Source organism: Balaenoptera musculus, chromosome 7 (assembly GCF_009873245.2).
Source record: "Balaenoptera musculus isolate JJ_BM4_2016_0621 chromosome 7, mBalMus1.pri.v3, whole genome shotgun sequence".
Classification (NCBI taxonomy): domain Eukaryota; kingdom Metazoa; phylum Chordata; class Mammalia; order Artiodactyla; family Balaenopteridae; genus Balaenoptera; species Balaenoptera musculus.
Window position 1 is genome coordinate 22,707,708 of NC_045791.1, and position 14,234 is coordinate 22,721,941.

Consider the following 14,234-nt stretch of genomic DNA (forward strand, 5'->3'; position numbering starts at 1 on the left):
GTGAGTAAAAGGGGGAAAAAATCCTGCAACAAAATGGGCTCCAATTCAAGAGCTTCCTGCAGTCAATTATAAACCAGGAAGAATAGTTCTAGGTTCTATCTATAGGTGGTGCTAACAAAACTGCTTTAACTTCCTGACCTGGTCATGATCTGCTAGGGAACTGGGGTCAGACTGGTCCAGCATGAGAAGGACAATATTGTCTCCAGCTGGGCAGAACTAGAGACAACAAAAGTAGAAAAAATGAGATTATTAAGGATAACAGGTACATATCTGCAGCTACATAAAATGAAATGACACTTGAGTCTCATTTCAAAGCTGTTATATCTGCTGAGAGTCCAAGGAAACCTTGTCAGTGACGAATCAGTTTTTAATGAATAGAGTTATAGGAGTTCTATGCTGTATATTTCTAAGAACTCTGCTCTGAGCAGGCCAATGAAAAGAAACTTCTGCACATTTACTCAGACAGACACCCGTTCAGAGTGATAACAGGAATTATTGTTTTGATCTCAGTAACAGTTTATGAAGCCAACTGGAGAGTCATGGAAAGAATGATCAAAGCAAAGACAAAAATAACCTATACTTTCTTTTTCCAACAGAGCCTGAAAAATCCTTTTACCCACCTTTCATTATCTTTTGAAATAACTTGTAGGGAAATAAAAGCGGATGTCTGGAGAAGTCATCAAGAAAAGACACAAAGCAAAGAGATTTCAAACAAGTATGTTTTAAATGAACTGGCTGAAGGTTTGGGGGTTTTTTGGCCCCTGTTCCATCCCAACTGATCCCAGAGTGTTGGTGGCTGAGTGTTCTAGCAATGAACACTTTTTCAAATCCAAATGTGCTGTCATTTTACTTCTCTTTGGTAAGAGAAGACTTAAGAAAGTGGATGAGGGGCTTCCCTGGTGGTGCAGTGGTTGAGAATCCATCTGCCAGTGTAGGGGACATGGGTTCGAGCCCTGGTCCGGGAGGATCTAGAGCAGAGCAACAAGGCCCGTGTGCCACAATTACTGAGCCTGCATTCTACAGCCTGCGAGCCACAACTACTGAAGCCCACATGACTAGAGCCTGTGCTCCGCAACAAGAGAAGCCACCACAATGAGAAGCCCGCGCACCACAATGAAGAGTAGCCCCTGCTCGCCGCAACTAGAGAAAGCCCGCATGCAGCAACAAAGACCTAACTCAGCCATAAATAAATAAATAAATAAATATATTAAATAAATAAATAAATTACATTAAGGCAAATTAAAAAAAAAAAAAAGAAAGTGGATGAAAGTATGCCTTAGAGTATCAAAAGAGCTTTCTTCTGCAATCCAGTCCTTTTAATCCACAGGTAAAGCCAACTGGACCTGGAAAACTTGGAGTAATTCCTTGTCTGTCCTTCTGTTATACTTGCAAGGGAAACATATGATGTCACTTCTTATGAGAGCTGTCTTGATTCACAGAACATTCATTCATTCATTCATTGGCATTTGTTTTTTTCCTTTCTTTCCCAGAGTCATAGTATTTAACAACAAAATTTAAAAGATCTTTTGGTAGTTTCGATACTTCTTTATTTTTTCTTTTTAAAAGGACAGATAGGGGAACCTTTAAGATGGCAGAGGAGTAAGAGGTGGGGATCACCTTCCTCCCCACAAATACATCAAAAATACATCTACATGTGGAACAACTCCTACATAACACCTACTGAATGCCGGCAGAAGGCCTCAGACTTCCCAAAAGGAACAGAAGCTTGAGAGCAACCTACACACAGAGGTGTGGCCAAAACCAAAGCTGAACCCCAGGAGCTGCGTGAACAAAGAAGAAAAGGGAAATATCTCCTTGCAGCCTCAGGAGCAGTGGATTAAATTCCCACAATCAACTTGAGGTACCCTGCATCTGAGGAATACCTGAATAGACAATGAATCAACCCAAAATTGAGGCAGTGGATTTTGGGATCAACTGTAGACTGTGGGTTTGCTGTCTGTGACTGACTAGTTTCTGAATTTTATGTTTATCTTAGTATAGTTTTTAGTGCTTGTTATCATTGCTAGATTTGTTTATTGGTTTGGTTGTTCTCTTCTTTTTCTATTTTATTATTAGTTTTTATTTTAATAATTACAAAATTTTTTTAACTTTACTTATTTTATTTTTGAGGGGTTTTTCTTGTTCTGAATTTTATTTTGTTTTCTTATACAGCAGATTCTTATTAGTCATCAATTTTATACATATCAGTGTATACATGTCAATCCCAATCGCCCAATTCATCACACCACCGCCACCACTCCACCGCGGCTTTCCCCCCTTGGTGTCCATACGTTTGTTCTCTACATCTGTATCTCAATTACTGCCCTGCAAACCAGCTCATCTGTACCATTTTTCTAGGTTCCACAAATGTGTGTTAATATACGATATTTCTTTTTCTCAATCTGACTTACTTCACTCTGTATGACACTCTCTAGATCCACCCACGTCTCAACAAATGACCCAATATCATTCCTTTTTTATGGGTGAGTAATATTCCATTGTATATATGTACCAAAATTTCTTTATCCATTCATCTGTCGATGGGCATTTAGGTTGCTTCCATGACCTGGCTATTGTAAAGAGTCCTGCAATGAACACCGGGATGCATGTGTCTTTTTGAATTATGGTTTTCTCTGGGTATATGCCAAGGAGTGGGATTGCTGGATCATATGGTAATTCTATTTTTAGTTTTTTAAGGAACCTCCATACTGTTCTCCATAGTGGCTGTATCAATTTACATTCCCACCAACAGTGCAAGAGGGTTCCCTTTTCTCCACACCCTCTCCAGCATTGGTTGTATGTAGATTTTCTGATAATACCCATTCTAACTGGTGTAAGGTGATACCTCATTGTAGTTTTGATTTGCATTTCTCTAATAATTAGTGATGTTGAGCAGCTTTTCATGTGCTTTTTGCCCATCTGTATGTCTTCTCTGGAGAAATGTCTACTTAGGTCTTCTGCCCATTTTTGGACTGGGTTGTTTGTTTTTTTAATATTGACCTGCATGAGCTGTTTCTATATTTTGGAGATTAATCCTTTGTCCATTGATTCGTTTGCAAATATTTTCTCCAATTCTGAGGGTTGTCTTTTCGTCTTGTTTATGGTTTCCTTTGCTGTGCAAAAGCTTTGAACTTTCATTAGGTCTCATTTGCTTATGTTTGTTTTTATTTCCATTACTATAGGAGGTGGATCAAAAAGGATCTTGCTGTGATTTATGTCAAAGAGTGTTCTTCCTATGTCTTCCTCTAAGAGTTTTATAGCGTCCAGTCTTACATTTAGGTCTCTAATCCATTTTGAGTTTATTTTTGTGTATGGTGTTAGGGAGCGTTCTAATTTCATTCTTTTATATGTAGCTGTCCAGTATTCCCAGCACGACTTATTGAAGAGGCTGTTTTTTCTCCATTGTATATTCTTGCCTCCTTTGTCATAGATTAGGTGACCATAGGTGTGTGGGTATATCCCTGGGCTTTCTATCTTGTTCCATTAATCTATGTTTCTGTTTTTGTGCCACTACCATATTGTCTTGATTACTGTAGCTTTGTAATATAGTCTGAAGTCAGGGAGTCTGATTCCTCCAGCTCTGTTTTTTTCCCTCAAGACTGCTTTGGCTATTCGGGGTCTTTTGTGTCTCCACACAAATTTTAAGATTTTTTGTTCTGGTTCCATAAAAAATGCCATTGGTAATTTGATAGGGATTGCATTGAATCTCTAGATTGCTTTGGGTAGTATAGTCATTTTCACAATATTGATTCTTCCAATCCAAGAACATGGTATATCTCTCCATCTGTTAGTATCATCTTTAATTTCTTTCATCAGTGTCTTATAGTTTTCTGCCTAGAGGTATTTTGTCTCCCTAGGAAGGTTTATTCCTAGGTATTTTATTCTTTTTGTTGCAATAGTAAATGGGAGTGTTTCCTTAATTTCTCTTTCGGATTTTTCATTATTAGTGTATAGGAATGCCAGAGATTTCTGTGCATTAATTTTGTATCCTGCAACTTTACCAAATTCATTTATTAGCTCTAGTATTTTTCTGGTGGCATCTTTAGGGTTCTCTATGTATAGTATCATGTCATCTGCAAACAGTGACAGTTTTACTGCTTCTTTTCCAATTTGTATTCCTTTTATTTCTTTTTCTTCTCTGATTGCCATGGCTAGGACTTCCAAAACTATGTTGAATAATACCGGTGAGAGTGGACATCCTTGTCTTGTTCCTGATCTTAGAGGAAATGCTTTCAGTTTTTCACCATTGAGAATAAAGTTTGCTGTGGGTTTGTCGTATATGGCCTTTATTATGTTGAGGTAGGTTCCCTCTATGCCCACTTTCTGGAGAGCTTCTATCATAAACGAGTGTTGAATTTTGTCAAAAGCTTTTTCTGCATCTATTGAGATGATCATATGGTTTTTATTCTTCAATTTGTTAATATGGTGTATCCCATTGATTTATTTGTGTATATTGAAGAATCCTTGCATCCCTGGGATAAATCCCACTAGATCATGCTGTATGATCCTTTTAATGTGTTGTTGGATTCTGTTTGCTAGCATTTTGTTGAGGATCTTTGCATCTATATTCATCAGTGATATTGGTCTGTCATTTTCTTTTTTTGTAGTATCTTTGCCTGGTTTTGGTATCAGGGTGATGGTGGCCTCATAGAATGAGTTTGGGAGTGTTCCTTCCTCTGCAATTTTTTGAAAGAGTTTGAGAAGGATGGGTGTTAGCTCTTCTCTAAATGTTTGATAGAATTCATCTGTGAAGCCATCTGGTCCTGGACTTTTGTTTGTTGGAAGGTTTTTAATCACAGTTTCAATTTCATTACTTGTGATTGGTCTGTTCATATGTTCTATTTCTTCCTGGTTCAGTCTTGGATGGTTATACCTTTCTAAGAATTTGTCCATTTTTTCCAGGTTGTCCATTTTATTGGCATAGAGTTGCTTATAGTAGTCTCTTAGGATGCTTTGTATTTCTGCGGTGTCTGTTGTAACCTCTCCTTTTTCATTTCTAATTTTATTGATTTGAGTCCTCTCCCTCTTTTTCTTGATGAGTCTGGCTAATGGCTTATCAATTTTGTTTATCTTCTCAAAGAACCAGCTTTTAGTTTTATTGACCTTTGCTACTGTTTTCTTTGTTTCTATTTCACTTATTTCTGCTCTGCTCTTTATGATTATTTTCCTTCTGCTAACTTTGGGTTTTGTTTGTTCTTCTTTCTCTAGTTCCTTTAGGTGTAAGGTTAAATTGTTTATTTGAGATTTTTCTTGTTTCTTGATGTAGGCTTGATAGCTATAAACTTCCCTCTTAGAACTGCTTTTGCTGCATCCCATAGGTTTTGGATCATCGTGTTTTCATTGTCATTTGTCTCTAGGTATTTTTTCATTTCCTCTTTGATTTCTTCAGTGATCTCTTGGTTATTTAGTAATGTATTGTATAGCCTCCATGTGTTTGTGTTTTTTACGTTTTTTCCCCTATAATTGATTTCTAATCTCATAGCGTTGTAGTCAGAAAAGATGCTTGATATGATTTCAATTTTCTTAACTTTACTGAGGCTTGATTTGTGACCCAAGATGTGATCTATCCTGGAGAATGTTCTGTGCACACTTGAGAAGAAATTATAATCTGCTGTTTTTGGATGGAATGTCCTATAAATATCAGTTAAAATATCTGGTCTTTTGTGTCATTTAAAGCTTCTGTTCCTTATTTATTTTCATTTTGGATGAACTGTCCATTGGTGTAATTGAGGTGTTAAAGTCCCCCACTATTATTGTGTTACTGTCAATTTCCTGTTTTATAGCTGTTACCAGTTGCCTTATGTATTGAGGTGCTCCTATGTTGGGTGCATATACATTAATAATTGTTATATCTTCTTGGATTGATCCCTTGATCATTATGTAGTGTCCTTCCTTGTCTCTTGTAACATTCTTTATTTTAAAGTCTATTTTATCTGATATGAGTATTGCTAATCCAGCTTTCTTTTGGTTTCCATTTGCATGGAATATCTTTTTCCATCCCCTCACTTTCAGTCTGTATGTGTCCCTAGGTCTGAAGTGGGTCTCTTGTTGACAGCATATATATGGGTCTTGTTTTTGTATCTATTCAGGAAGCCTGTGTCTTTTGGTTGGAGCATTTAACCCATTCACGCTTAAGGTAATTATCAATATGTATGTTCCTATGACCATTTTCTTAATTGTTTTGGGTTTGTTTTTGTAGGTCCTTTTCTTCTCTTGTGTTTCCCACTTAGAGAAGTTCCTTTAGCATTTGCTGTAGAGCTGGCTTGGTGGTGGTGAATTCTCTTAGCTTTTGCTTGTCTGTAAAGCTTTTGATTTCTCCATCGAATCTGAATGAGATCCTTGCCAGGTAGAGTAATCTTGGTTGTAGGTTCTTCCCTTTCATCACTTTAAGTATATCATGCCACTCCCTTCTGGCTTGTAGAGTTTCTGCTGAGAAATCAGCTGTTAACCTTATGGGAGTTCCCTTGTACGTTTTTGTCGTTTTTCCCTTGCTGCTTTCAATAATTTTTCTGTGTCTTTAATTTTTGCCAGTTTCATTACTATGTGTCTCGGCGTGTTTCTCCTTGGGTTTATCCTGTAGTGGACTCTCTGCGCTTCCTGGACTTGGGTGGCTATTTCCTTCCCCATGTTAGGGAAGTTTTCGATTATAATCTCTTCAAATATTTTCTATGGTCCTTTCTCTCTCTCTTCTCCTTCTGGGACCCCTAAAATGTGAATGTTGTTGCATTTAATGTTGTCACAGAGGTCTCTTAGGCCTCTTCATTTCTTTTCATTCTTTTGTCTTTATTCGGTTCCGCAGCAGTGAATTCCACCATTCTGTCTTCCAGGTCACCTCTCCATTCTTCTGCCTCAGTTATTCTGCTATTGATTCCTTCAAGTGTAGTTTTCATTTCAGTTACTGTATTGTTCATCTCTGTTTGTTTGTTCTTTAATTCTTCTAAGTCTTTTTTAAACATGTCTTACATCTTCTCGATCTTTGCCTCCATTCTTTTTCCGAGGTCCTGGATCATCTTCACTATCATTATTCTAATTCTTTTTCTGGAAGGTTGCCTACCTCCACTTCATTTTGTTGTTTTTCTGGGGTTTTATCTTGTTCCTTGATCTGGTACATAGCCCTCTGCCTTTTCATCTTGTCTCTCTTTCTGTGAATGTGGGTTTTGTTCCACAGGCTGCAGGGTTGTAGTTCTTCTTGCTTCTCCTGTCTGCCCTCTGGTGGATGAGGCTATCTAAGAGGCTTGTGCCAGTTTCCTGATGGGAGGCACTAGTGGTGGGTAGAGCTGACTGTTGCTCTGGTGGGCAGAGCTCAGTAAAACTATAACCCATTTGACTGCTGATGGGTGGGGCTGCGTACCCTCCCTGTTGGTTGTTTGGCCTGAGGCAACCCAACACTGGAGCCTACCTGGGCTCTTTGGTGGGGCTAATGGCAGACTCTGGGAGGGCTCACGCCAAGAAGTACTTCCCAATATTCTGCTGCCAGTGTCCTTGTCCCAATGGTGAGCCACAGTCACCCCCGCCTCTGCAGGAGACCCTCCAACACTAGCAGGTAGGTCTGGTTCAGTCTCCCCTGGGGTCACAGGTCCTTCCCCTGGGTCCTGATGCACACACTACTTTGTGTGTGCTCTCCAAGAGTGGAGTCTCTGTTTCCCCCACTCCTGTCGAAGTCCTGCAATCAAATCCCACTAGCCTTCAAAGTCTGATTCTCTAGGAATTCCTCCTCCCGTTGCCAGACCCCCAGGTTGGAAGCCTGACGTGGGGCTCAGAAGCTTCACTCCAGTGGGTGGACTTCTGTGGTATAAGTGTTCTCCAGTCTGAGTCACCAATGCAGCAGTTATGGGATTTGATTTTACTGGGATTGCGCTCCTCCTACCGTCTCATTGTGGCTTCTCCTTTGTCTTTGGATGTGGGGTATCTTTTTTGGTGAGTTCCAGTTTCTTCCTCTCGATGATTGTCCAGCAGCTAGTTGTGATTCTGGTGTTCTCGCAAGAGGGAATGAGAGCATGTCCTTCTATTCCGCCATCTTGGTTCCGATCTAGTTATTTTATTTTATTAAAAAATTTTTTTTCTTTCTATTTTTCTGCCTTTTTTTCTGAGCCATATGGCTGACAGGGTCTTGGTGCTCTGGCCTGGTGTCAAGCCTGAGCCTCTGAGGTGGGAGAGCCAACTTCAGGACATTAGACCACCAGAGACCTCCCGTACCCACGTAATATCAATCAGCGAGAGCTCTCCCAGAGATCTCGGTCTCAACACTAAAACCCAGCTCCACCCAACAGTCAGCAAGCCCCAGTGCTGGACGTCCCATGCCAAACAACTAGCAAGACAGGAACACAATCCCACCCATAAGCAGAGAGGCTGCCTAAAATCATACTAAGTTCACAGACACCCCAAAACACACCACTGGACGTAGCCCTGCCCACCAGAAACACAAGATGCAGGCCCACCCACCAGAACACAGGCACCAGTTCCCTCCACCAGAAAGCCTACACAACCCACTGAACCAACCTTACCCACTGGGGCAGACACCAAAAACAACAGGAACTACATACCGGCAGTCTGGGAAAAGGAGACCCCAAACACAGCAATTTAAGCAAAATGGGAAAACACAGAAATATGCAGCAGATGAAGGAGGAAGGTAAAAACACACCAGACCAAACAAATGAAAAGGAAACAGGCAGTCTACCTGAAAAATAAATCAGAGTAATGAGAGTAAAGATGATCCAAAATCTTGGAAATAGAATGGAGAAAATACAAGAAACGTTTAACAAGGACCTAGAAGAACTAAAGCGCAAACAAATAATGATGAACAACACAATCAATGAAATTAAAAATTCTCTAGAAAGAATCAATAGTAGAATAACTGAGGCAGAAGAACAGATAAGTGACCCAGAAGATAAATTAGTGGAAATAACTATCACAGAGGAGAATAAAGTAAAAAGAATGAAAAGAATTGAGGACAGTCTCAGAGATTTCTGGGACAACATTAACCACACCAACATTCAAATTATAGGGGTTCCAGAAGAAGTAGAGAAAAAGAAAGGGACTGAGAAAATATCTGAAGAGATTATAGTTGAAAACTTCCCTAACACAGGAAAGGAAATAGTCAGTCAAGTCCAAGAATCACAGAGAGTCCCATACAGGATAAATCCAAGGAGACACATGCCAAGACACATATTAATCAAACTATCAAAAATGAAATACAAATAAAATATATTAAAAGCAGCAAGGGAAAAGCAACAAATAACATACAAGGGAATCCCCATAAGGTTATTAACAGCTGCTCTTTCAGCAGAAACTCTGACAGAAGGGAGTGGGAGGATATACTTAACGTGATGAAAGGGAAAACCCTACAACCAAGATTACTCTACCCAGCAAGGACCTCATTCAGATTTGACAGAGAAATTAAAACCTTTACAGACAAGCAAAAGTTAAGAGAATTCAGCACCACCAAACCAGCTTTAAAAGAAATGCTACAGGAACTTCTCTAGGCAGGAAACACAAGAGAAGGAAAAGACCTACAATAACAAACCCAAAACAATTAAGAAAATGGTCATAGGAACACACATATCAATATTTACCTTAAATGTAAATGGATTACATCCTCCAACCAAAAGACACAGACTGGCTGAATGGATACAAAAACAATACCCAAATATATGCTGTCTACAAGAGACCCACTTCAGAGCTAGGGACACATACAGACTGAAAGTGAGGGGATGGAAAAAGATATTCCATGCAAATGGAAATCAAAAGAAAGCTGGAGTAGCAATTCTCATATCACAGAAAATAGACTTTAAAATAAAGACTATTACAAGACACAAAGACAGATACTACATAATGATCAAGGGATCAATCCAAGAAGAAGATATAACAATTGTAAATATTTATGCACCCAACATAGGAGCACCTCAATACATAAGGCAAATGCTAACAGCCATAAATGGGGAAATCGACAGTAACACAATAATAGTAGCGGACTTTAACACCTCACTTTCACCAATGGACAGATCATCCAAAATGAAAATAAATAGGGAAACACAAACTTTAAATGATACATTAAACAGGATGGACTTAATTGATATTTATAGGACATTCCATCCAAAAGCAACAGAATACACTTTCCTCTCAAGTGCGCATGGAACATTCTCCAGGATAGATCATATCTTGGGTCACAAATCAAGCCTTGGTAAATTTAAGAAAATTGAAATCGTATCAAGTATCTTTTCCGACCACAATGCTATGAGACTGGATATCAGTTACAGGGAAAAAACTGTAAAAAATGCAAACACCTGGAGGCTAAACACTACGCTACTAAATAATCAAGAGATCACTGAAGAAATCAAAGAGGAATTCAAAAAATACCTAGAAACGAATGACAATGAAAACACGATAGCCCAAAATCTATGGGATGCAGCAAAAGCAGTTCTATGAGGGAAGTTTACAGCAATACAATCCTACCTCAAAAAACAAGAAACATCTCTAATAAACAACCTAACTACACGTAAAGCAATTAGAGAAAGAGGAACCAAAAAACCCCAAAGTTAGCACAAGGTACAAAATCATAAAGATCAGAACAGAAATAAATGAAAAAGAAATGAAGGAAAGAATAGCGAAGATCAATAAAACTAAAAGCTGGTTCTTTGAGAAGATAAACAAAATTGATATACCATAAGACAGACTCATCAAGAAAAAAGGGGAGAAGACACAAATCCACCGAGTTAGAAATGAAAAAGCACAAGTAACAATTGAACCTGCAGAAATACAAATGATCCTGAGAGATTACTACAAGCAACTATATGCTAATAAAATGGACAACCTGGAAGAAATGGACAAATTCTTAGAAAAGCACAACCTTCCGAGACTGAACCAGGAAGAAATTGAAAATATAAACAGACCAATCACAAGCACTGGAATTGAAACTGTGATTAAAAATCTTCTGACAAACAAAAGCCCAGGACCAGATGGCTTCACATGCGAATTCTATCAAACATTTAGAGAAGATCTAACACCTATCCTTCTCAAATTCTTCTAAAATATAGCAGAGGGAGGAACACTCCCAAACTCATTCTACGAGGCCATCATCACCCCGATACCAAAACCAGAGGAAGATGTCACAGAAAAAGAAAACTACAGACTAATATCACTGATGAACACAGATGCAAAAATGCTCAACAAAATACTAGCAAACAGCATCCAACAGCACATTAAAAGGATCATACACCATGATCAAGTGGTGTTTATCCTAGGAATACAAGAATTCTTCAATACACGCAAATCAATCAATGTCATACACCATATTAACAAACTGAAGGATAAAAACCATATGATCATCTCAATAGGTGCAGAAAAAGCTTTTGACAAAATTCAACACCGATTTATGATAAAAACTCTCCAGAAAGTAGGCATAGAGGGAACTTACTTCAATGTAATAAAGGCCATATATGACAAACCCACAGCCAACATTGTTCTTAGTGGTGCAAAACTGAAACCATTTCCACTAAGATCAGGAACAAGACAAGGTTGCCCACACTCACCACTACCATTCAACATAGTTTTGGAAGTTTTATCCACAGCAATCAGAAACAAAGAAGAATAAAAGGAATCCAAATCAGAAGAGAAGAAGTTAAAATGTCACTGTTTGCAGATAACATGATACTATACATAGACAATCCCAAAGATGCTACCAGAAAACTACTGGAGCTCATCAATGAATTTGGTAAAGTAGCAGGATACAAAGTTAATGCAAAGAAAGGACTTGCCCTCCTATACACTAATGATGAAAAATCTGAAAGAGAAATTAAGGAAACACTCCCATTTACCACTGCAACAAAAAGAATAAAATACCTAGGAATAAACCTACCTAAGTAGACAAAAGACCTGTATGCAGAAAACCATGAAACACTGATGAAATAAATTAAAGATGACACAAACAGATGGAGAGATATACCAATTTCTCGGATTGGAAGAACCAACATTGTGAAAATGACTATACTACCCAAAGCAATCTACAGATTCAATGCAATCCCTATCAAACTACCAATGGCATTCTTCACAGAACTAGAACAAAAAATTTCACAATTTGTATGGAAACACAGAAGACCCTGAATAGCCAAAGCAATCTTGAGAAAGAAAAACGGAGCTGGAGGAATCAGGCTCCCGGACTTCAGACTATACTACAAAGCTACAGTAATCAAGACTTATGGTACTGGCACAAAGACAAAAATACAGATCAACGGAACAGGATAGAAAGCCCAGAGATAAATCCACGCACATATGGTCACCTTATCTTTGATAAAGGAGGCAAGAATATACAATGGAGAAAAGACAGCCTCTTAAATAAGTGGTGCTAGGAAAACTGGACAGCTACATGTAAAACAATGAAATTAGAACACTCCCTAACACCATACACAAAAATAAACTCAGAATGGATTAAAGACCTAAATGTAAGGCCAGACACTCTAAAACTCTTAGAGGAAAACATAGGCAGAACACTCTATGACATAAATCACAGCAAGATCCTTTTTGACCCACCTCCTAGAGAAATGGAAATAAAAACAAAAATAAACAAATGGGACCTAATGAAACTTCAAAGCTTTTGCACAGCAAAGGAAACCATAAACAAGATGAAAAGACAACCCTCAGAATGGGAGAAAATATTTGCAAATGAAGCAACTGACAGAGGATTAATCTCCAAAATATACAAGCAGCTCATGCAGCTCAATATCAAAAAACAAACAACGCAATCCAAAAATGGGCAGATCTAAATAGACATTTCTCCAAAGAAGATACACAGATTGCCAACAAACACATGAAAGGATGCTCAACATCACTAATCATTACAGAAATGCAAATCAAAACTACAATGAGGTATCACCTCACACCAGTCAGAATGGCCATTATCAAAATATCTACAAACAATAAATCATGGAAAAGGTGTGGAGAAAAGGGAACCCTCTTGCACTGTTGGCGGGAATGTAAACTGATTCAGCCACTATGGAGAATAGTATGGAGGTTCCTTAAAAAACTAAAAATAGAACTACCATAAGACCCAGCAATCCCACTACTGGGCATATACCCTGAGAAAACCATAATTCAAAAAGAGTCATGTACCACAATGTTCATTGCAGCACTATTTACAATAGCCAGGACATGGAAGCAATCTAAGTGTCCATCGACAGATGAATGGATAAAGAAGATGTGGCACATATATACAACGGAATATTACTCAGCGATAAAATGAAACCAAACTGAGTTATTTGTAGTGAGGTGGATGGACCTAGAGACTGTCATACAGAGTGAAGTAAGTCAGAAAGAGAAAAACAAATACCATATGCTAACACACATATATGGAACTTAAAAAAAAAATGGTTCTGAAGAATCTAGGGGCAGGACAGGAATAAGGACGTAGATGTAGAGAATGCACTTGAGGACACAGGGAGGGGGAAGGGTAAACTGGGACGAAGTGAGAGAGTAGCATTGACATATATACACTACCAAATGTAAAATAGCTAGTGGGAAGCAGCTACATAGCACAGGGAGATCAGCTCGGTGCTTTGTGATCACCTAGAGAGGTGTTATAGGGAGGGAGGGAGGGAGATACAAGAGGGAGGGGATATGGGGATATATGTATACATATAGCTGATTCTCTTTGTTATACAGCAGAATCTAACACAACATTGTAAAGCAATTATACTCCAATAAAGATGTTAAAAAAGAAAAAAGAGGACACAATCGTTTTCTATATAGCTAGGGGTTTTAGATAGACAGACAGTATTTCAGGATAAATGGAATTCCACCCAAAAGAGTTACGTAGTTTCTACAAGTTTCGATTCTTAACATGGTGCTAATTCTAAGGCAGCTGATCGTTTTAGGTTCAGAAGAGGCCTGAAGAGATCATCTTGCCTCACCCCCTGTGTTCTAATCACCAAGATGTAATTATGTCCCTGTCCTCATTTTATGGAGTGAAGTTCAGTGTTATGCTGGGGTTTCACTGCAACTCAGAGAGCATGAGAATCCAGGACAACTGCCTCTTGTGGAGGGCCTTGATCTACCACTACACCATGCTGTTTCTCTCCTAGACCAGTGGCTGATTTAAGCTATATTATTATAAACCAGGCCATAGACATTAACTTAGTAACTGAGTCCTGTGAAATTTCCAAGCTAGATTACAATGACTGAAGAGTGTCTTCACAATAAAAATTTCATAATTAAAAGAAATGGTTTTGTAGAATACTGTGGGC